This window comes from Mya arenaria, chromosome 1 (assembly GCF_026914265.1).
Source record: "Mya arenaria isolate MELC-2E11 chromosome 1, ASM2691426v1".
Lineage (NCBI taxonomy): Eukaryota > Metazoa > Mollusca > Bivalvia > Myida > Myidae > Mya > Mya arenaria.
This window is the reverse complement of record NC_069122.1, coordinates 26168724-26192254: the sequence shown is the minus strand read 5'-3', so window position 1 is coordinate 26192254 and position 23531 is coordinate 26168724. Positions and strand designations below refer to the sequence as shown.

The following is a 23531-nucleotide window of genomic DNA, read 5'->3' as shown; positions in this document are numbered from 1 at the left end:
CCACCACCATGAACAGGGGCAATGGCAAACGGATTGGGACGTTTGGAAATGTGTAAGTACCTGCTATAGCACCCTTGTGCCAATTGCTTTAATGACCATGTGAAGGACATTCACATATACCAAAACCGTCACCAGAGGTTAATTCAAACGGATTGGGATGCTTGGAAATGTGTAAGTACCTGCTAATGCACCCTTAGGCACCGCCCTAGAATCGTCACTCTAATGAGTATCTTGCGAGAAATTCCATACAAGATATTGGATAATCCATTAGGCAATCTGACGAAGGTATTTCCGTGCATTTCCAGAACAAACAAAAAAGAAGAAAAGAAAGGTATTGGATTCATACTCTCAATTTTCATCATTTCAGAGATTACTTCATTTTTTCGCCAATTTTCAGATGATTTCTAACACTTTAGGCTACCCGAATCTGTCAGGTTATTATTTTCTTTTGGATATTATTTCATAACTGCCCCTTTGAACTTCACTTCTAATACTTAGGCAATTTCCTCGTGAAATTGGATGTTAATAGAATCATCTGTACACTAATTTTAGTGCTTGTTTGTATTGAAACGGAACTGTCAATCAAAAAATCCACCCAATGACTTATCTTCAATCGTTTTGTTACACGGAAGAAAGACAATAGTTGGAAAGTTATTTGATATGAATACAATTTAATTTCTGTTTTATGTCATTATATAAGACCAAGCGTAAAACACACTTGTTCAATGGAAAATTTCACCTAAAAGAACTCTCAAATAAAACGTTTCTGTCATAATGCATGTAAATATACAACCTGTGAGTAGGATTTGTTATTGGTCCCAGATACAACTGAGTGTTTTGCTTTGCTGTTAATTATATGTTCGCTAAAACACTTTTAATTTAGTCCTCTTTAATAGAACCATCTTTATCCCCGCCCCTTGTTTCAACAACCAATTATCTGGTGTTCCTTACTGCATGCTTGGGATTTTTGTTTTATTCTGTGGTGCTTTTACAGAAATTCCTTGAAGCATCTAGCGAGACGCCTGTTTTGTGTCAGTATTATGTTATGAATGTGGACTATTTATAAGCAACTTACTCACTGATCTGCGAACCTGATCACACTGGGATTATTGTGAGTTATTGTAACATCCTGATGTCTGTCACTGATGTATGTCATCGGTCGGCGACAAGTTATAGAAGTTCTGAAGAGCTTCAATACCGACAAAGATACGTTCCGTTTTTGAAATATGCAAAGTACATGCGAGTTCACATTATTTACCATTTCTGGTAGATGCAATTGATAAAAACTTCATTTGCAAGCAATTTCCTCAGAAGTTGGCAGGTACTTTTTGCTACTGAGCTTGTTTCTGTAGTTTTTCGCATAAATATTAAATTATATTCCGTTTGTGCAACACTGTTCATAGATATACAATGATAGCATCTTTACTAAGAGGCCCATTTGTTTCTCTCCAGAAATGAAGGAATGAAATAACATTCTCTTCGTAGACCGTTCGCGCTGATTTTATAACGCGTTAATCTTTTGCAATATCATAAACACAATTAGTACATTTACGATACAGAAAATCATATCAAAATACTAAGTGACCTTTATGATATCGAGGCGTTGGAGATCTTGTGGGTTCATATAAATTATCATTAATTGGTTAAGAGATTCGCATTAATTGAATAGCGAGGTCAGATTGTTATGATGTACCACAGTGGTTTAGTTTGATGACTTGTAGTTTTGAATATTGAAAATCTAAAAAAACAATCCCAAATTGGGCATATGTTGTTTGATTTGTAATCCAATGTTCGGACATTAACTCGAAAAATCGCGCAAGGCAGCGTTCAACATAAGGACCTTTAGGCAAAACAATTTCTTTGTTTCCACTAACATCTCAAAAAATAGGGTAGGTAGGTTGGCTTGACTTTTTTTGAGAAGCTTAATTCGGTTCCAATGTGTTAGGGCATATAACTATTGTAGAAAGTTTTAAATATGAAATGATCAAATTTTAACAAGTTTAATCAAATTGTATTTTGTAAAATTAAAAATAATTTCCAGACTACCGCAAAAAAGTGTAGGGTCGAAAGGAAGAATAGGGTCCACATAGTTATTGAAAGCAATAATTACCTAATACAACCGTTAATCGTATTAGCAAATATTGCAAGTATTATTATTTAAACTCAAAAGATATCCTGTAACAATATCCGGAAGAGTGTCGTAAGCATTGGCAGGCGGTAATTCCTAACGAACAGGTGGCTATCAAATGTGACATATAGAGTATAATTGTTTGTTTCAGTGTAAGATCGCAATATATTTCACCGAGTGTGCACCAAAAGCAACGCCACACGTGAAAAGTTTACTTTTGGTGTTCACGAGTTGAAATATTATGCAAGTGTCAAGTGAAACAATTAAGTTTTATTATAATTACTATTACTATGACTAAAAAAAGGATATGTAAAGGCATTTTGTTGTTGATTTTCAAAAAGGAAAACGCTCGAAATTGTATGCGAACGTAACGTCATTTCCGAAATGACGTCGTCGAAATTGTGCCACAACCCTGTGTGCGCTGTTATTTGATATGTGGACTTCAGGACGGACTAAAACTGTTTGAAATAGTAAAATATCAATATAAATTCACTGAAAAAATCTCTGAAGTCCATGGAAAGCATATACTAAATAGAGGATATTTGTTGATTCAGTATAAGATCTTATTTATTTCACGAGTGTCATAAAAAAAACAGATTTCACGAGCACTGAAATATTTTTTTTTATATGTTTCTTTTATTAGTGTTTTATTAATTTATATTTCTAAATATCCCTTTTTCTGAAGAGTAGAAATAATACCTGATGACGTAGCTGTCAATTTTCTATTTCCGGTTCGTTGAGCGAAATTTCTTCGATATTATTTTATTCACTCGTTGTTTAGTGCAAACATTTTATGAACATTAACCAATGCACTTTTATTAATGCATCAATGTTCCGGAAAATAACAGGGCATGAATATATAACCGAATTACTACGCCTCCATTTATTGAATGAAAATTTAAAAGGTCAAACGCTTTAGGAAAATAATTGCGGATAATCATTGTTTTTTATCTTAGTTTTAGAGTTTGTTTCACGAAACATGGGTATTCAGTCATCCCATACCGTCAGAGACCAGTCTGATTCGCTTAAAGATCGGTCGTTTTCCAGGTAAAGAGTGAAGACCACACAAGGTTGTTCACTAATCATTTCGAGGCGTGAGTGGACAAAAAACCCCAACAACAGTTAAGACATTTGAACGATACTATAGCATCCTATTTATGTTCGAGCATGTTGTTTACATCTGTAATTTGTTTTTATGCAAGCAAACATTCAGCTTCAAAGTTCAAGAAATCGTTTGAAAACAAGGACATACATTTTTCTAATAAACGGGTATTTTTTTATTTTCAAATGTATCTTAATTTAAACTTATGCAACTTTTTATAATTTCAAATTAGTTTTTGGCAACATTTTCTGGTTCAAGAGTGACGTGTTTAGTTTTGATCAATGGGAGGTTACTACAATTCAATAAAACAAATAAGTTCGGGAAGTTGAGATTTTCACTCATTATGAGTTTGTAGTGAAATCACTGGTGTAATTTCACTGATAAAACTGTGAAAATACAGCACGCCGAATTAAAAAATCCGTAACACCACCATACTGTCGTTTTGCGATTACGTATCATGCTAGTACGGCGTGTAGTCTAGGAACTAGCCATACGTCCGCCAAACCGGACGGATGGAAAAAAATATATTATAAAAATGCCTGTATTGCCCCACAATAATAGCCCCGAGAATACAGTTATCTCGTTTCGCATTATACAACTTTCTTGATAAAACGAATTATTCGCTCAATACATATTTATTTTTTTTTGCTTGTAGAGCGTTTGAAGTTTAGTTACCAGCCATGGTCTATGTACTTGTTATAACACCTCCGCCTGAACATAGCCCCTTACTCCGGAATAATAGATTTAGATAGACAATACGAACGTGCATATTACGCAATCTGTTTAACTACACAGTTCATTAGATCCAATTAAGACTAATATTGAATACCGCCCATGATCGGGCATTTTAATAATTAGACTGATGATTTCGATAAATTATAAACTATTTAATGAAATTCAATGCATAACAAAATCTAGAACAGTTAATCTGTGTACTGGGAATTCAGAAATATCCGCGATGTCTGAGTAACTGTACTTTACACTCCCATTAAATCGTGAATTTTCAGAAAATGGAATGAGTTCGAATCTTGGTAAAAAACCCCGGATTGGATACCAATATGCTTTGGCTTGACAATGAACAGCATCCATCTAACCGAAACCGAAACTGTGTTTTAAAACTATGGATATAGTGTTTGTGCTCGAAGGAGCTCCTTTCCATACTGTATTGTACCTGAATACATTCCAATATATATCCTAATATTTTCGGTATTGAACCATGTGTTTATAATTACGTTTATCTGAACTAAGTACTATTCAAGGTAACAATTGCGACTGTTCACGCTCACTTACGAGATATGTGCATTAACACAGAAACAAGCCAATTGCTTTAATGACCAAGGAAGGGACATTCACACATACCAAAACCGTCATCAGAGGCTTTGTCAAACGGATTGGGATGTTTGGAAATGGGTAAGTACCTGCTAAAGCACCCTAAGACACCGCCCTAAAATCGCTACTCTAATGAGTATTTTGAGAGAAGAAATTCCATACAAGATATCGGATGATCCATTAGCCAATCTGAAGAAGGTATATGCAGGTGCAATAATGGATCGATGTGCCTCTGTAGGCAGTCTTTGATATGTTTTGTTTTGTGATTATAATGCTTTGCACTGACTTATATTGTTATTTTGGTTGTTTCGCCTTGTCTCACTCTCATGATCCTAATGCAGGTGGTGTGCTACAAAGCTTTCCATTATATATTGTAGTTAACTAAATGAATCACAATGCTTTTAAGAAAATAACAACACCTGGTTAACTATCCTACTCCACTCTCTTAGACAAAAAACAAACGTTAAAAATAATCAAAAAAAAATCAATGGCGCATGGAAAAACAACAACAACAGCAGCAGCATCAACAACAAGAACAACAATTGGCGAATGGCTCTCTGGAACCATAGATAAACGTCATAAAACAACAGCAACAGTTGGCGCATGACTCTCTAAGACCATAGACGGACGTTGAGAAACAGTAATAACAACATTTGGCTCATGACTCTCAAAGACCATAGACAGGCGTTGAAGAATAAAAACTACAGCATTTGGCGGATAGAGCTCTAAGACCATAGACAGACGTTTGGCGCATGTCTTTTTAGATACTTCTAGAACATGCTGTAAAAATGTCTTTACTATTACAAGATTATATAATGACAGACAGGTGTAAGATTATGTTAGTGTTTATCTCCAGACATATTTGAGGTCGTTATTCTAGAAATACTACTATAAGATTGTCAGTAACATCCGATTCAATCAAAAGCTTTTGTTTGATTAAGGTATATTTTAAACGATGGGATAAAGCAAGTCGGCCCTTTTTGGTTCGCGTTATACCCGGCCGTTTTGGTTCGCGTAATACCGGGCCCTTTTGGTTCGCGTTATTCCCGGCCTTATTCGCGTTACATTGGACCTTTTTGGTTCGCGTTATACCCGGTCTTTTTGGTTCGCGTTTTACCCGGCCTTTTTGGTTCGCGTTATATTGGACCTTTTTGGTTCGCGTTATACCAAGTCTTTTTGGTTCGCGTTATACCCGGCCTTATTCGCGTTACATTGGACCTTTTTGGTTCGCGTTATACCCGGTCTTTTTGGTTCGCGTTTTACCCGGCCTTTTTGGTTCGCGTTATATTGGACCTTTTTGGTTCGCCTTATACCCGGCCTTTTTGATTCGCGTTATATCGGGCCGTTTTGGTTCGCGTAATACCGGGCCCTTTTGGTTCGCGTTATTCCCGGCCTTATTCGCGTTACATTGGACCTTTTTGCTTCGCGTTATACCCAGTCTTTTTGGTTCGCGTTATACCCGGCCTTTTTGGTTCGCGTTATATCTAGCCCTTTTGGTTCGCTAAACTTTGGACCTTTTTGGTTCGCGTTACACCCGGCAGTTTTGGTTCGCGTTACATTGGACCTTTTTGCTTCGCGTTATACCCAGTCTTTTTGGTTCGCGTTATATCTAGCCCTTTTGGTTCGCTAAACTTTGGACCTTTTTGGTTCGCGGTACACCCGGCCGTTTTGGTTCGCGTTATATCGGGCCCTTTTGGTTCGTGTTATACCCGGCCTTTTTGGTTCGCGTTATATTGGATCTTTTTGGTTCGCGTTATACCCGGCCTTTTTGGTTCGCGTTATATCGGGCCTTTTTTGTTAGCGTTATATCGGGTCTTTTTGATTCGCGTTATGCCCCGCCTCTTTGGTTCGTGTTATATCGGGCCTTTTTGTTTCGCGTTATACCGGGACTTTTTGGTTTGCGTTATACCGGGACATTTTTGTTTCGCGTAATACCGGTACTTTTTGGTTCGCGTTATACCGGGCCTTTTTTGTTCTCGTTTTACCGGGCCTTAATGGATCGCGTTATACCGTGACTTTGGACTCAAGAGACCAGTTTGGAGTAATTCGGTACCTTTTCCTTTAAAAGTAATTGAATATTTTTTGTCAAGCAGGATTCAGGTTGAGAATGAAGGAGTAGTCGGTGTGCATTTTGGCTTGGGTGAAGGGGGTTATACACTCAGTAGTGAAGATTAACTATTGTTTATATTGACATATTCGTTGTAAAGCCTGACAGGTGATAGAAATAAAAAAACTTCAGAATTTAGTTTTGCTTGGAGTTAACGCAACACTTCAGTGAATGTATACAAGGATTTCAGACTGATGTTCATGTTTAACATTTATGTTGTTCCATAGAAAGAAATATGATACAGAGTATTTACAAACTTTGTGTCAGTACATTAATGTAACGAAAACACATTTGGCACTGTATAAATTAAACTGGGAAAATAGCCATAGCTCTATGTAAAAGGATCCAGTGTTTTGAGTTGTTAATAATTGTTTCTGGTACACGCATGGTATGTTATGTTCTAGTGGAGAATGTATTGCATTCCTGTCCAAGCACATGTGGTCGTAGCTATTTTTTTCTGCATGCAAAGGATATTCCAAATGCGATAAATTTCCGCAAACTGAGTTCATGTTCAAAATATTTATCTTTACATTAAGAGGATGTGTGATCACCCGGCAAAACCCTATTTCATTTTGAATTGGGATTGTTATGTACACCACTACATGCAGTTGGCTGGGTATAAACCGTCTGTGACGAAGGGCGTGTCACGTTGGGATACTTGAGACTAAGCGGTCGGAAGCTGGTTTAACCTACATTGTACTTAGAAATATTTTGCATTTCACTGACCGTTTCATGTTAAACATGAACACCCCCACATTCATTTAAGATGTATTGAGATTGAACGTAAGTGCATTTTAATGTATAGATGCAGGAAAGGGAAGGCCAAGCATTATAACACTGCAACATTCTATTTTTGTTTAGTTTTGCGGTACACTTATGTGATTTTTGTAAACCACAATTGACTAACTTAACAAAGGGTTCTATTTTCAGAGATTCTTAAAATTCCATTTGCAATTATAAGGAAAAAATTGAAAATATGAATTTGATTTTCTGACAAAACTTTCATATTAAAGTGACACTCTTAATCAAAATCAATACATACACATATATAACAAACATACATTTTGAGCATTAAACCTGTAACTACTTACTAAATAATGCATTTATTGAAAATATTAATTACTGATAACAAAATTTTAACCGTGTATTTAATAGCTGAAAACACAAAAATATTAAATGATTCGTGAATGCTAAAAGATTTACTGTGATCAACTATCATCTCATAAGGTAGAAATACCGTGTTTTCTGCACTCTTCTTCCAAGTTGAACTCGGTATACTTCATAAGAGCCATTGAATTGGACATCTATTCATTCTTTTTGGAATGTTAAAACAGTTGTATTTATTGTGGTAAATCTTATTTGGGAGTAAGAGTGCATCTTGAATTTTTACATTTGTGTAAAAAAATATGCTGACGTTCATTTCACCAAATAGCACCTGCGACGTTGTTTACTGATGTCACAACATGTACTTATTTTCGTTCAATTTGTACGTCAAATTATTTCTTTAAAATCCCGTTTTAAAAGTGTTTCCTTGAAAATGTTTTCTAAACGCTATATAAACTATGCAGTAAAATAGATAAGAAGTGGCGCATTGATGCACGTGACTTTCAAGCACGCCAAATTTCACCGGGAATGCCTATCATATTTGCAAGAATGTGTTGTTCTAAGAAATCATTGCTGATTAATTTAATTTTATGACTTGACGGACACTTATGAATCTTCCAATCATATAAACAAAATAAATGATCATGGGTTTTACTTTATCTTAAATATTCTTTCAGAAATGACACTGACTTTCGGTGTAAGGAAACGTCACCCTGAGTCTCTCAGTAGGTATTCGCGGAATATTTGCAGAATAAATGTAGTAATACCCAGATAGGCATCATTTCAAACTTTGATCTGCTTTATGATTTCTTAATGTGAATCATATTCTGGATTCAAAAACAAAATTAAATTGAAATTTAGCGTCATATAAAATTTTGTTTTGACCGTGTAAAAATTAAAACATCGTCGTTTTTAATCAAAATCAACAAATTCTGAAAATATTTATGACCGGTTCCTTATTGATAATTGACTCTAACCTTTTGTGAACATTATGCCAAAAACTCAAAATGTTTTACCGTCTCTTTTAAAAAAAATAGAGTTTGAACTTCCCAACCACCTATTTCAGCCGGGCCTGCAAGTAACGAAAACCTCAAAGAAGGTGATCTTAATGTGTAGAACGGACACAGTTGTATTTAGTATAGTTATAATTACTTTCTTGAAAATTGTTGTACCAGAAAAGTTAATAAAATAATATACATGTTCAAATCATATATAACTCATGGACTGTAAGCTTACAGTTAAATAAAACTCTTCCCATTCTTCTTCTATTCATAAGTACCTATTCCAGTTCATGATTTCGTCTGAGCGACGTATGAAACGAGTGTTGGCTGAATAGAAAGTCAGAGGTACGATACAGAGATCGACAAAGTAGTCCCGGTGGTGTAATTAGCCTCCAGTTAACAACCGCAGTGGGGGTAGGAAGATAGCACGTAATAGATCATGGGCTTTTAAATATGCTTTAAGCTAACTGGATTGTCATCACTTGTCTTGTATTGGTTAACAATAACAGTTTTAATAGATATAACACATACTAGAATATGACGGAAATTAGATGGATGCATATCCCGCCTAGGGTCTTTGCATTGCGACTTTGCAAACTAGTTAAAAACTAGTTATTTGTAAACTTTATGGATTTGTGTTGTAATTTTATACAACTTGTTTCAAAGTGATAGTGTTAATTTGATAAATATACAGTGCATCATCTCAACAAAGGATAACCACTCTGGAGACAAGTGAGTAAACGTGCATGCTTCATAATATGGGTTTCATCGCGGGGGTTTCGACCCAAAGATGAGTATTTGCAAAAAAAACTGACACATTTTTTTCTAATTATAGGTAAATATTTTTGAGCGCAACAGTGCTTTTATTTGTTAAAAAATACGCTGCCGACTTTTTCCCAAAATGTCGTGATGCGACACATTTATCTTTGTCCAAGAAATTTCTTGTTTTTAATATATCATCATATATTACATAGTTAATTAAGTACTCGAGTGTTGGGTCCACAAGGCAAAGAAAGCACAATAAAAAGTACACATATTAAGTTAAAATTCAGGTCCTGCATGATTTCAATTCATTTGCGAAAGCAATATGAAGATTGTTTAACGTGTTGTATTAACCAATTATTGACCTGAGCTCCATCTGTGTTTGAAGGCACGGGATATGGACATGCTAATGGCCGCCTTTGGCTTCGGTCTTTTCAATATTTATGGGCTAACTGGTCGGTTTACTTCTATTTCTTACATTTAACAACCGCACTTTTTAGGTTGGAACGAACTTGGAAATGAATATTTTCAACATGGAAAGACGTCTTATTCTGTATAAAAGCAAATTTTAAATTAGACGAAAGTCCTGTTTAGATTGGTACTCTTAAAATATCTGTCTTGTTAAGTCCACTCATCGGTAACACACAACTAGTCACTATTTTTATAAGGCCCGCTAAACTACATGCTGGAAGTAATACTGTTAAAAGGTCTGCTGTCACTTATTTAAAGAAGGGACATAATTATGTAAAGTATGATATTATTTTAGAGAAATAACTGGGTACTTCCAGTTTAACGGTTACCACAATAACATTATAGGGTCCTAGTTATGATTTTGCTCATATCATATGTTATATAATACATAATTCAGCCAACGTTAATCTGTCCCCCCACCTCTTCCTACACATATGTTTTAACAAGTTGTTAAATTTGGGGACCGGTAAACTGGAATCTATCCGAAATAATGTTTCAAGCGTTTCAGGAGCAAAGTTTTCAATTTTGATTTAAAATCAAAATATTTTTCTTATATGATAAATGCATAACACATACAAACAATCACTCTTGCAGCCTGAACATCGGGCATGCTCTAAGTGGCACCATCTTACGAGTTTTGTTTTATTAAATAAATAGTGCTCTGCTTCTTACATTAACGATACTTTTTTATTTTTAACGGACTGGTCAAAATTTGTCCGGTAAAGGACTTTCATATTTTTTGTATAACAGCATCTGTATAATTATATTTCATGTCATCATCAAAAAATCGCCCTTCATTGTGAAACGGGCTTTTCCTGTGAAGGAATTAAGTAAGTCAGGAATCACATTATGTAGCTATCACATTCAGAACGTAAAATGACACAGCTGGCGCACTCGACGATCACAATCAAATTAACAAGTCAAAGGTCAGGAATGCGCCGGCAAGAAACAGGTGTGAATGAAACATACAGAGCTCACACGGATGCCAACAAAGATTATAGTGATGAATTCATACATGTTAAAGTCGTGACAGTGAGGAAGTCATACATGTTGATAGTCGGGATATTGATGAGGTCTTACACGGTAATAGTCGTACAAACCTAACAACAACATGTACGTTTCAACAATGTAACTGATATATTTGGTAGTTGGGTTATACATGCAGTCGACTGTACATTGGTTTGGTTATAAATGTCATACACTCTACGAGTTATACATTTGCATTATTATACCTGAAAATACGATGGTCATAGACAAACAAATGTAGGATTTTGGTTCTGTATTTTTCGAAATCAACAAATGTTTAGAAAACGACTAAAGGTGTTTAACGACCTGCTGTCGAAATGCATTATCACACTGAACTGTCTGGTCTTTGGCAGAGATATTTTACATTTTGAAAACACCCATCTTTTGAAGATAAATACTCAGAATCTTGGCCAGAATATTCTGAGGAGAATTATCATCAGAAAACTCTGCTTTGTTCAAAATCGATATTTAAGTAACCAAATTTGCATTTATGGCTTAATGGTTTGATTTGAGTAGATTTTGAGTTCGAATACTTGTTTGTAGTAAAAATAAGGGATTAAGTGCATAGCATTTTCAAAATCAATCACGATAGGAAAATAGAAATATTTCTCGAAATAAAATATCACATGAATATTCAAAATCAACACCAGACAGTTGTTGTATTTGATACAGACACATGAATGGGTATATCAATAACACAACACCCGTTAAAACACATCAACATGAATACCTGTAGCAGTTTTAACTGTATAAAGTATGTATCATTCCTGTGAAATAGGAGCAACTCTTTCAGGAGCAATCTGTTTGACTGAAACAACTACATAATACGCAGTGCTGATATCAGTTATATTGGGCATTACGATTGGTCGTAATGCGGATATCAGTTAAATTGGAAATTACGATTGGTCGTAATTTGGATATCAGTTATATTGGTAATAACGATTGGTCGTAATTTGGATATCAGTTACATTGGAAACTACAATTAATCGTAATGTGAATATCAGTCATATTGGACATTACGGTAGTTTGTAATGCGAATATCACTTACAGTTGTATATTGGACATAAAGGTTGGTCGTAGTGCGGATATCAGTTATATTGAACATTAAGGTTGGGCGTAGTGCGGATATCAGTTATATTGAACATTAAGGTTGGTCGTAGTGCGGATATCAGTTATATTGAACATTAAGGTTGGTCGTAGTGCGGATATCAGTTATATTGAACATAAAGGTTGGTCGTAGTGCGGATATCAGTTATATTGAACATTAAGGTTGGTCGTAGTGCGGATATCAGTTATATTGAACATTAAGGTTGGTCGTAGTGCGGATATCAGTTATATTGAACATTAAGGTTGGTCGTAGTGCGGATATCAGTTACATGTGTATATTGAACATTAAGGTTGGGCGTAGAGCGGATATCAGTTACATGTGTATATTGAACATTAAGGTTTGACGTAGAGCGGATATCAGTGACATCTGTATATTGAACATTAAGGTTGGTCGTAGTGCGGATATTAGTTATATTGAACATTAAGGATTGTCGTAGTGCGGATATCAGTTATATTGAACATTAAGGTTGGGCGAAGTGCGGATATCAGTTATATTGAACATTAAGGTTGGACGTAGAGCGGATATCAGTTACATGTGTATATTGAACATTAAGGTTGGGCGTAGAGGGGATATCAGTTATATTGAACATTAAGGTTGGGCGTAGTGCGGATATTAGTTATATTGAACATTAAGGTTGGTCGTAGCGCGGATATCAGTTATATTGAATATTAAGGTTGGGCGTAGTGCGGATATCAGTTATATTGAAAATTAAGGTTGGACGTAGAGCGGATATCAGTGATATCTGTATATTGAACATTAAGGTTGGTCGAAGTGCGGATATCAGTTATATTGAACATTAAGGTTGGGCGTAGTGCGGATATCAGTTATATTGATCATTAAGGTTGGGCGAAGTGCGGATATCAGTTATATTGAACATTAAGGTTGGACGTAGAGCGGATATCAGTTACATGTGTATATTGAACATTAAGGTTGGGCGTTGAGGGGATATCAGTTATATTGAACATTAAGATTGGTCGTAGTGCGGCGGATATCAGTTAAATTCAACTTCACATTAATATCTTCCAAACCCTTCGATACAACAAACAAACTCATATCACGCTATTTAATATCGCAGTAATTGTTTTCAAATAGGGCGGTTACATATATTTGTTTCGTCCCGCATTTGTTCGGTCCTTTTCGCTATTTTTCTTCAATCTTTCGGAAAAGCGATATGGTTTGTTTTGTTACAATGGCGGTATATATACGTTTACTTGACGGGCAGAGAAATAACTAACTTAATTTAAACCGTGGAAGATTATTCAAACAATACGAATAAAACATTAGAGGCCTTTCCATCAATTTTAAGTGGTTTCAAATGTACACTATCAACAGTTCGGCCACATAAATAAATTTGAAGATAGCGTAGATGTATAGATGTGTTGAATGAACCTATTAAATCAGACGATTTGTTTAATTTCATTAAAAAACGTAATTTAGAAATGCAGGTTGGTATGTGTTAGCGGATGCATAAAAACTTATCGAGCTTATGATAAAACGCCACGTTGTATACATGTTTCAGTCTTAGGCAACACCGAATTAATGTTTCCTTCGACGGATTTACCGCACCTGCTTTTCAGAAAATGATTATTTTTAACCGACTGTTTTCGAGACAAGGAAAAGGACGATGAAATAGTCCGTTGGGTATTTGCTTAAAATGAAAAATAAAGTTATAGTTATTCGGGTTATTATTCTGAATGATATTTTTTTTGAAAATTTATTGCACCTTTGCCCGCCCCTGTTTTTAAACGAAGTGGATGAATTATAAATATTTATTTTTGGTCCCCTCGTTCCAATTCTTTTTCACCCAAATCCGTATTGGTATGGTCTTATCTTACTTTATCGAACACGATTTATCTGATTAAAGAAATAATTATTTCCGAAAATCTAGTCTTGATATACTCTGAATCTGGGAATGTTACAAAAACCCTGTGTTGAAAAACATTATCACCGACAAGGCTTTAGTATTTGGCAGAGAACTTAACAGTTAACATTTTGAAACCACCCTTCTTTTGAAGATAAACAACACAATCTTGGCTTGAACAAGCTGAGATATATTAAAATTTGAACCTCAACCTTAGTTCATCATCGATGTTTCAGTGATCGATTTTACATCTGTGGACACCAGGGCAGGTAACAGCGTTCGTTTTTTGTTTGTTTTTGAAGCATCTGTTCGCAAGTGGAATTTCCGATTAGGCAATATTCGAAAAGGTGTTCCCTAAACAATATAAAAAAGAGATGTCGCAGTCATTTATTTATTTATAATTATATATAAATAAACATCAATTAGTCAGTTATATGATAAAAATATCTGAACCTTTGGGAAAGCTAAATACGGCTTAATATAATTCCGCTGAGTCCGGTGATAGGGTGCCTTAACATAATTGCACTTTTCACTTGCTATCGACGAGCATTCACAGTCAGACCAGTTATTGCTTTCATACTTTTGTATATTCACAATAATCGAGGCTGTTGTTTCATACTTTGTATAAACTGTGTCTCATATAACCATATATGTTAAATGTGAGCTATATAACCACTGTAAACATTATTTCCGGAATTGCTATATATATCCACACATACATGCATTTTCAAAACTATTAGTAAAATGTTGTTTGTATTTACAAATCAGTAATTTAAATCGTTTGAGGCAATTTCAGGATTACCTCGCAGAGATATTTTGGTACGGCCAAGATATAATCAGTGATAATGGGTAGATACATCGCTACATAACCGCAGGCAGTGGTCTTAAAGCAACAGCGTACCACGATTAATCTGCTTTCTCACAGCAAACAGTAAAGAAGGCACGAATGTCTGTTTAGATAGTGGCCGTTTGCTTAAGAAAATTAAGTTTTCAATTTAAACGTTAACGCCAATTTTGCATGAAGAAATATCTTGATATCAGGGGGTGTAAGCGTATACGGGCTTACAGAAAAACTAATTTGCGGAAACAGTGGCGCCAAAAGACGGATTACTGTATGGAGATGTTGCACAACAGCAATCAAGACAACTTGTACAATCCCGATTGTTTCCTCAGGTATCCAGCACTTCCAAGAGTCTCTTTGAATCCCGAGTCTGTAGTAAACAGTGGACATGTGAATGTTGAGTTAAAAATTATCGCTAAGAACGCTTTTGACTTTGAGAGTGAACCAACTATCTTTTAAAGATAAACATACACAATCTTGGCTTCAACAGGCTGAGATATATCAACATATAAATACTCTCATTTGTTTTTTAATCGATATTGCAGTTGTTTTTTTTTGCATCTGTGGACCCCCGGGTGTACAGCGTTTGTTTTTTTAGCATCTGTTTGTAACAGCAAAAGTTCGAAACAGTTAGTTCGAAAACAAGTCTCTGATGTAAATCAGGTTTATTTTTTATCAGTTTCTCATAAAACAATCAATAAATTCTGAAAGCAAAAAAAAATAAAGAACTGGATTTTATAGTATTTTCTGGTTTGAAGAACATTCACTTGTACATTCTCATAATAGAAAGGTATCGTTCACATTGGTAGTTATATATTAAAAGTATTTATGATATTTTTTTGTAAACAACAACAATTCTGTCAGGATGTCTGATCAAAAACGAATTATAGTTACATACAGGTGCAGCGATAGTGCGTGATATTCGTTCGAAGTAATCATTGAACATTCATTCATTTTTTACACAAAAAAAGACATCCTGAACTTCAAATTGAAAAACGACAACATAAAATAACGCCGTTATCTCAGCGCGGTGTGATAAATATACGAACGTGCTATTAAAAAGTGAACTGTATGATGGATGTACTTTTGCAATGACGTTCTTGAAACATCTTTTACTCTTTAGTTAAACTCATATAAATAAAACATATTGTATTTATTTCCCATATTTTAGCTCTAATGAAAGCACGTGACTTGTCATAATTGTGCTGCCCCCGTCTTGCTCTACTTCATCAACTTTAATTTATTTCTAAATTAATCCATTCAATGTTCTTGAATTATTTTTTGCAAATGAAGAGAAAATTATCGGACGATATGCATAAACATAAGAATAACCCTCGTTAAATGCTTAGTGTATAAAGTATACGTATTTTAATGGCCCTCATAGAATCACATTAATTATGGGATGAATACTCGAATTAAACTTTATACAATATATGCAATGCTTAAAAATATAAGAAAAAAACACAATTATATCCAGATATGTAACCAAGCATTATTTTTCTTGAACTTGGCGGTAACTATTTTTAGCACAAACCGTTATTAACACCAACACTTACTAACATATTATCTGCAATCCATTTTCTAGATGCACTGGTATTGTTGTAACCTGGGTCGTTACTTACAGTCTATATATATCCGATCGTGCAAATGAGAGCTCCAACGAATGAGAAAATATATTGTTTGTCATACTAAGCTTTTTTCTGCATTTAGTGTGAACTGTGACCATGAAAACTTCAAATGTGCCAAACAAGCAAGATTGTTAGATGTAAAAATAGAGTTGGAGCAAGACAACTATGAACATCCATAGTCTTGCCAAAACGTCCTTGTTGAATGTGGAAATAGACATATCCGTCTGGACCATATTTCTTAAGTTGTTAATGATAAGTGTCCATCGTATATGAAAGAAACAAATGTGTTTGTAAAGGATGTTCATTCATATTCAACAAGATCATATTTTAATCCTTTTTTTGTTTTAACCTGTTCTGGGGACCAAACAATTTCTTTCTTTTAAAGAGCAATACCAGACTCGAATGCTTTGTCAGCTGAAATAAAACAGATCTCAAACATCTTTCATTGAAATAAATCTGTTAAAAATCATCGGCTGGATAAAAAGAACCACAGTATGTTTGTTATGTCAATGTAATATATACTCACTAAAATAGAAAACAGTCTAAAAGGCCGTCAGTTAAGAAACAGTATGTGGTATTCTTCAATTTAAAACTCATTAGCAACATCCTCTGCTAAATATAATTTTACCTTATTATTTTACGTATTATTTGTAATTGTAATATCTACAGACCAAGGACCTCATTAGAAATATGCCCTAGGGTTGCTATTGGTCAATCTAGGTTTAAAACGAATACACTAAATGACCGGTTATTGAAATATAATTACTTCTGCTTAATTGTAAAAATGATTTAGGCAAACTTTGTTTGCTGTCTGTCTGTGTATGATAGCATCGTACATTGCAGGAGGTAGAAAGAGGTTCATCCGACTTGATTTATTCATTGGTTGAAACAGTATGTATTCATATGGCGATGGTTCATCAGCATATTGCAAGTATAGAAGAAAAAGGATCGAATAAATTAAAAATTATTTCCTTGATTTTCTCAGGAAATTTCTCACTTCATTCAACCACTGGATATGTGGGTAACAAGGTTGGCGTTTTTACGGTATTTTCAAAAAAGTATATATACTATCGAACAAACTTTTAAAACACCTTTTAATATAATTACACATGTATCTATGACATGTGCGTATAGTTTGTATTTGTGTAATATGACGATGATCTGCTTATGCATATTGTTTGTTCTGAGAAATTTGTCTCTTTCTTAATATTTGTTTTGCTTTGATTTTCGTGCCTACAGGATATTGCCATTTGTTAAAACATAAGTCTGCGAGAGCGAATTATAAATAATTCAGTTAAGTTGTTCAACGGTAATCTTTCGGTAAGTTTGCACATTTCTATGACTTGATTGGTTAATTGTAGTTATTGGATTCATATTGACCAATCAATAAACCTTTTTGTTAATTTTGACCAAACCAAAGAATAAAACAATGCCAAAGGTATGTTAAAACAACAGAACGAACTAAGTTTCTTCAGTGATGCTTCTTTATTTCACATGATATTAGTTATAAAAACATAAACCAGAAGTTCCTCGTAAAATAATGCTGTCGATCCGATCAACATTGTAGCCGTCCAAAAACAATATAATTATTTTTACTTGGCGAGAGAGTAAGAAACATTACAATACAGTACGTCAAAGGATATAAGATTTAAAGATCAGACACATCATATCTAATCTGAAATCATTATTGATAAAGGCAGTTGATGTAACGAGGAACGGTATTTTGAAGACAAATTGGTGTATTTGGGGTGTTTAGAAAGTATGAATTACTCGCAAATTGATAATATATTGAGATAATATAACATATTTATCAGTATTATATAAAGCATAAAAAGCAACCCGGCCACTGGCTGTAATATTGAGCTGCTGCTAGTTACGAATCATAAACATATAATGATATTGAAGTATAACATGTAAGGTGTTAGTTTGAAAATGAAGTGGTATCATCTATAAAGCTGCACTCTCACAGATTGAACGTTTTGTCGACTTAAATATTCTTTGTCTTTGAACGAGCCAATGTATGCGATAGGGCATGGAAACCAGTGATATAAGACTGGTGACAAAAACAAGCAGATCGCAAATATTCATATTTAAGTCCAAAAATTGATGTTTTACTTTTTTTCTTAAACCGTTAGTAACGCTTTGAGCCGTAAAACATTAATTTTTAAATGGGAAACATGATAATCTGCGATCTGATCTTCCGACAGCAGTCTTAAATCACTGGTTTGCAGATATTCACGCCGAAATTTGCTCATTCAAAGACAAAAATAAAATTGTTGTCAAAACGGGAAATCTGTGAGAGTGCGCCAGCTTTAATACCGATACAGAATATTGATACAGTTGTATGTTTACAGTACTATATAGTTATCATTGATATTAAAAACGTTAAACGTTAAACGTGTTTATTTGATTAAACGCCTATTTTTATACATAATATTCAATGGCGTTGTACAATACATGCATACTCTATATATCCAACATAATATTTGAACATATTTTGATATAAGACAATATAAAGCAGTTAAACAATAATATATTAGAACTTGCAACATTCATTAGATTGTAACTGACTAAAGTAGTAATATATGTACATGAAGTAAAAACATAATTGGTCAAAGCAACCGATAAAAAATGAAAAATAAACAAACTCTAAGACTCTAAAAAATCAAATATAATATCAGACATTTCTTATCGGAGTCGGTTTTAAAACAAGTCATAAAACTGTGTAAAATAGTGAGTTTTGAGGTTTTTCTTGAACACATCTATAGACACTGACTGCTTGATATACAATGGCAGACTATTCCATAGTTTTGGTCCGATTGTGCAAAAACTTCTATCGTTAAACCTTGTTCTCTTGTTAAATGGGACATCATACTTGATACCAGGGTCACTAGCTGATCTTAATCCTTGTCTACGACTTACACTCTCAGACAATAACTCAGTCAAATAAGCAGGAGCCCTACCAGTGCCACAGTTGAACATAACTGTCAATATCTTGAAGTTGATTCTAGCCTTTATTGGCAGCCAGTGCAGATCAAAGAGAGCTTGCTTGGCCCCGTCATAATTGCCTCGGTTAAGAACTAATTTTGCGCACATATTTTGGATGCGCTGCATTTTGGTTAACTCTATCTCAGAAATACCATACAATATAAGGTTACAGTAGTCCAAATGAGAGATAACAAGTGAAAGTAAAAGGATTTCGGTTGCAGCTCTGGTTAAATATTTTCGTATACACTTCACCCTGAAAAAGTTCAACATTGCAGTGCGGCATTTACGCTTCACGTGTTCCTTAAAGGATAAGGTTTCGTCAAGAAAGGCACCTAAGTATCTAATGCAGCTTTCTCGGTGTACAGCATCACCAGCAATATCTATATTTGTAGTGACACATTTATTTAGTTGAGCCTTACTGCCAAACATAATGAATTCTGTTTTGGAAGTGTTCATTTTTAGTTTGTTTGCGTTCATCCACTTGTTGATCGTAACTGCACATGTTTCTAGTTCGTGAATATTTTGCTGTTCATGTATTGGAGACGCTGGACTAAAGCATTTGTGGGCGATATGATCATCAGCGAACCCGTACACCGAAATCGACGGAGGAATGACATCAAACAGAGTACCGGCATGGGTTAGATATAGCCAGGGACCCAAACAGCTTCCTTGGGGAACGCTACATTCTAATGGACGGGGTGATGATAGAGACGTATTAACACTAACTCTACAATTCCGTGGTCTTAGATACGACTCTAGCCAATTCAACGCAGTACCACACATTCCATACTGATTATGAAGTACGTCTATCAAAATGGTGTGATCAACAGTATCAAAGGCAGCACTAAGATCAATAGAAATCAAGGCGGTGACTTCTTGTCTTTCCATTCCACCAAGAATATCATTGACAAGTCGCAGAAGTGCCGATTCACAAGAATGATGTCGCCTGTATGCTGACTGATGTTTTGGTAAAAGGTTGTGTTTGTCTGCGTGTGCGTTGGGTCTTAGCAGAACTGCCTTTTCTACAAGTTTTGATAGAAATGATAGATTACTTACTTGTCTGTAGTTAGCAAGTTCTAGATCAAGTCCAGTTTTCTTAAGAAGAGGTCTCACGATAGCCTGTTTATATTTGACCGGAAACACACCGTGTTTAAGAGATAAATTTACTAATGTTGTAATAGTTGGCAATAGGTTACTAAGGTATTGCTTTAAGATGTGTGTTGGCAGAACATCTAATTCAGATGATGTTGTGTTGGGTTCGCATATAAGCTTATTTATTTCATTTTGGCTTAACTCTTCAAAATGTTCAATATGCGGAACATGTGGTGCATGGCAGTTTAATACTTGTGTGATCTCTTGTTCAAATTTGTCAACACAATCATTTATACCAGTTTCGACTATATCAATTTTGCCGAGGTCATTTGAGAAAGTTGATGGGTTAATTTCCCGAAAGTTCCTACTGGATACAGTTTTGCTTGTTATGCTTTCTTTTTTGATTCTAAGAACTGTCTTTACTACACAATGATCAGAGATATATGGACCCGGTTTACATGAATGAACCTCAACACCATTCACTGTTTCCGTATTGAGCAGGTCTAAGCAAATTCCACCAGTATGGGTACTGAAGTCGACGTGTTGCTCTAGTCCCATAGCAAAAAAGAGTTTTTGAAATCAGTTACCGCATTGCTGTCATCATTTAAATGTAGATTGAAATCTCCCGTTATTAACAAGTTTGAATATTTTGGCATGGTTTGTTCCATAAAATCAAAAAAGTCTACAACGAACTGGCCGTAAGTTGAAGCTGATGGAGGCCTGTATACACCAATAACATGTAGTGTAATATTCTTAAGAATCAGTCGCCATATTCCATATTCAAAACATTTAGTTGAACCGCTAGAAAGTTTTGACATTTTGATACTTGTTTTACATGCCATTGCAATGCCACCGCCTTTCTTCTTGTGTCGATTAACAGAACTCAACTTGTAGCCGAATTGGTTATGGTCTGATGTTTCAAGTTGGTGTTGTTTGTCATCCGAGAACCATGTTTCAGTCAATAAAGCAAAATCAATCCTATATTCATTCATGTATATTGCAAAATTCCATAGTATCTATTATCTATTTTACTTTTTATTATTAATCTTCCTTATATGTGTATACGGTCTGCTCAAACTTGGAGGAATAAAAGATATCTATCTATTTATACTTATGTTGAACAATTGTCTTACCAAATCGTGTTGGTCTTTGACATAGAACCAAACAGTTAACATTTTAAAACCACCCATCTTAAAGTAAAACAAAGAATCTTGGCCTGATCAAGCTTAGATACATACACATTGGATAAATATTCTTTGTATTCTGCCTAGGAGTTTCGAAAATAATATATCGTATATCATTTCTTTCAATATCGATATTTCAGCAATCGATTTTGCATATGCGAAAAAACACAGAGAGTTTATAGCGTTCGTGTTCGATGCAGCAATATATTTGAAAGACCAAAATATCAAACCATCTGGTTCAAATACTAGATTGTTATGTAGAACACGGTTTTCTTTAAAGCATTTTCTTAATTAAGATCAATAAAACAAAATAAACAATCTCCAATAAATATACTTTTATACGTTTTACAAACAACTCATTAATGTTTACGGTAGTAGAAGAAGCGGCATAAAGCGAATGATAAGTAGAATAAAATTCGAACTTGTTCCTTCTGTTTAATGTTTTTGCAACTGCAGTTAGACTGATTGAGAGATGCGCATTTTGGAAAAGTACCACGTGGTTAACCAAAAATATTTATACGCAACAATCTACGTATCAAAGGCATTACTTTCGTAATTTGGGGGTCAATGCATGCTTATGCCTGCTTCAAGTGTTTTCAAATAAAACCCCATAGGTAGCTAAGACAATATGTTTTGCAGGAATTTCATATTCATTAGTGGTCGTGCAGTTAACAAAATAGTGCAACCTGAAATGAATCAAACTAATGAATAAACGGCACGTTGCATACATTTTTTAGTCTTTTAGGCAACACCGAATTGATGTTTCGTTCGATTGATTTACCGCAACTGTTTTCGAGACAGAAAAAACGGAAGTTGAAATAGTTCGTTGGGTATTTGCTCAAAATGAAGAATAAGGTTATACTTATTCGGGTTTTAATATTCTAAATGATAATATTCGTGGGAAAAATGATTGCGCCTTTGCCGCCCTATGTTTTTAACGGAATGGGTGTCATTGAATTATAATAATTGATTTTTTTGCCCCCTCTCTCATATTTTTTCCGCTCCAATTCGAATTGTAATGGACTTATTTTATTTTTATTGAGAACATCGATTTATCTGATTCAAAAAATAATTTCCGAAATCCTAGTCTTGATTTACTCTAAATGTGGGAATGTTACAAAAACCCTGTGTTGAAAAACATTATCACCGACAAGGCTTTAGTATTTGGCAGAGAACTTAACAGTTAACATTTTGAAACCACCCTTCTTTTGAAGATAAACAACACAATCTTGGCTTGAACAAGCTGAGATATATTAAAATTTGAACCTCAACCTTAGTTCATCATCGATGTTTCAGTGATCGATTTTACATCTATATAACCATTGTAAACATTATTTCCGGAATTGTTATATATATCCACACATACATGCATTTTCAAAACTATTAGTAAAATGTTGTTTGTATTTACAAATCAGTAATTTAAATCGTTTGAGGCAATTTCAGGATTACCTCGCAGAGATATTTTGGTACGGCCAAGATATAATCAGTGATAATGGGTAGATACATCGCTACATAACCGCAGGCAGTGGTCTTAAAGCAACAGCGTACCACGATTAATCTGCTTTCTCACAGCAAACAGTAAAGAAGGCACGAATGTCTGTTTAGATAGTGGCCGTTTGCTTAAGAAAATTAAGTTTTCAATTTTAACGTTAACGCCAATTTTGCATGAAGAAATATCTTGATATCAGGGGGTGTAAGCGTATACGGGCTTACAGAAAAATTAATTTGCGGAAACAGTGGCACCAAAAGACGGATAACTGTATGGAGATGTTGCACAACAGCAATCAAGACAACTTGTA

General features: G+C 34.7%; 1 protein-coding gene across 1 annotated transcript in view; it reads left to right on the top strand.

The window, feature by feature from the left end:
• Window positions 1-9217: 9217 nt before the first annotated feature.
• Window positions 9218-23531, top strand: part of LOC128237482 (5-hydroxytryptamine receptor 1D-like) — a 267463-nt gene continuing 253149 nt past the window's right edge. Inside the window, exon 1 of the mRNA XM_052953092.1 lies at window positions 9218-9503. The gene's annotated coding sequence lies outside the window, so the exon portion shown is untranslated. The remainder of the gene's footprint in view (window positions 9504-23531) is intronic.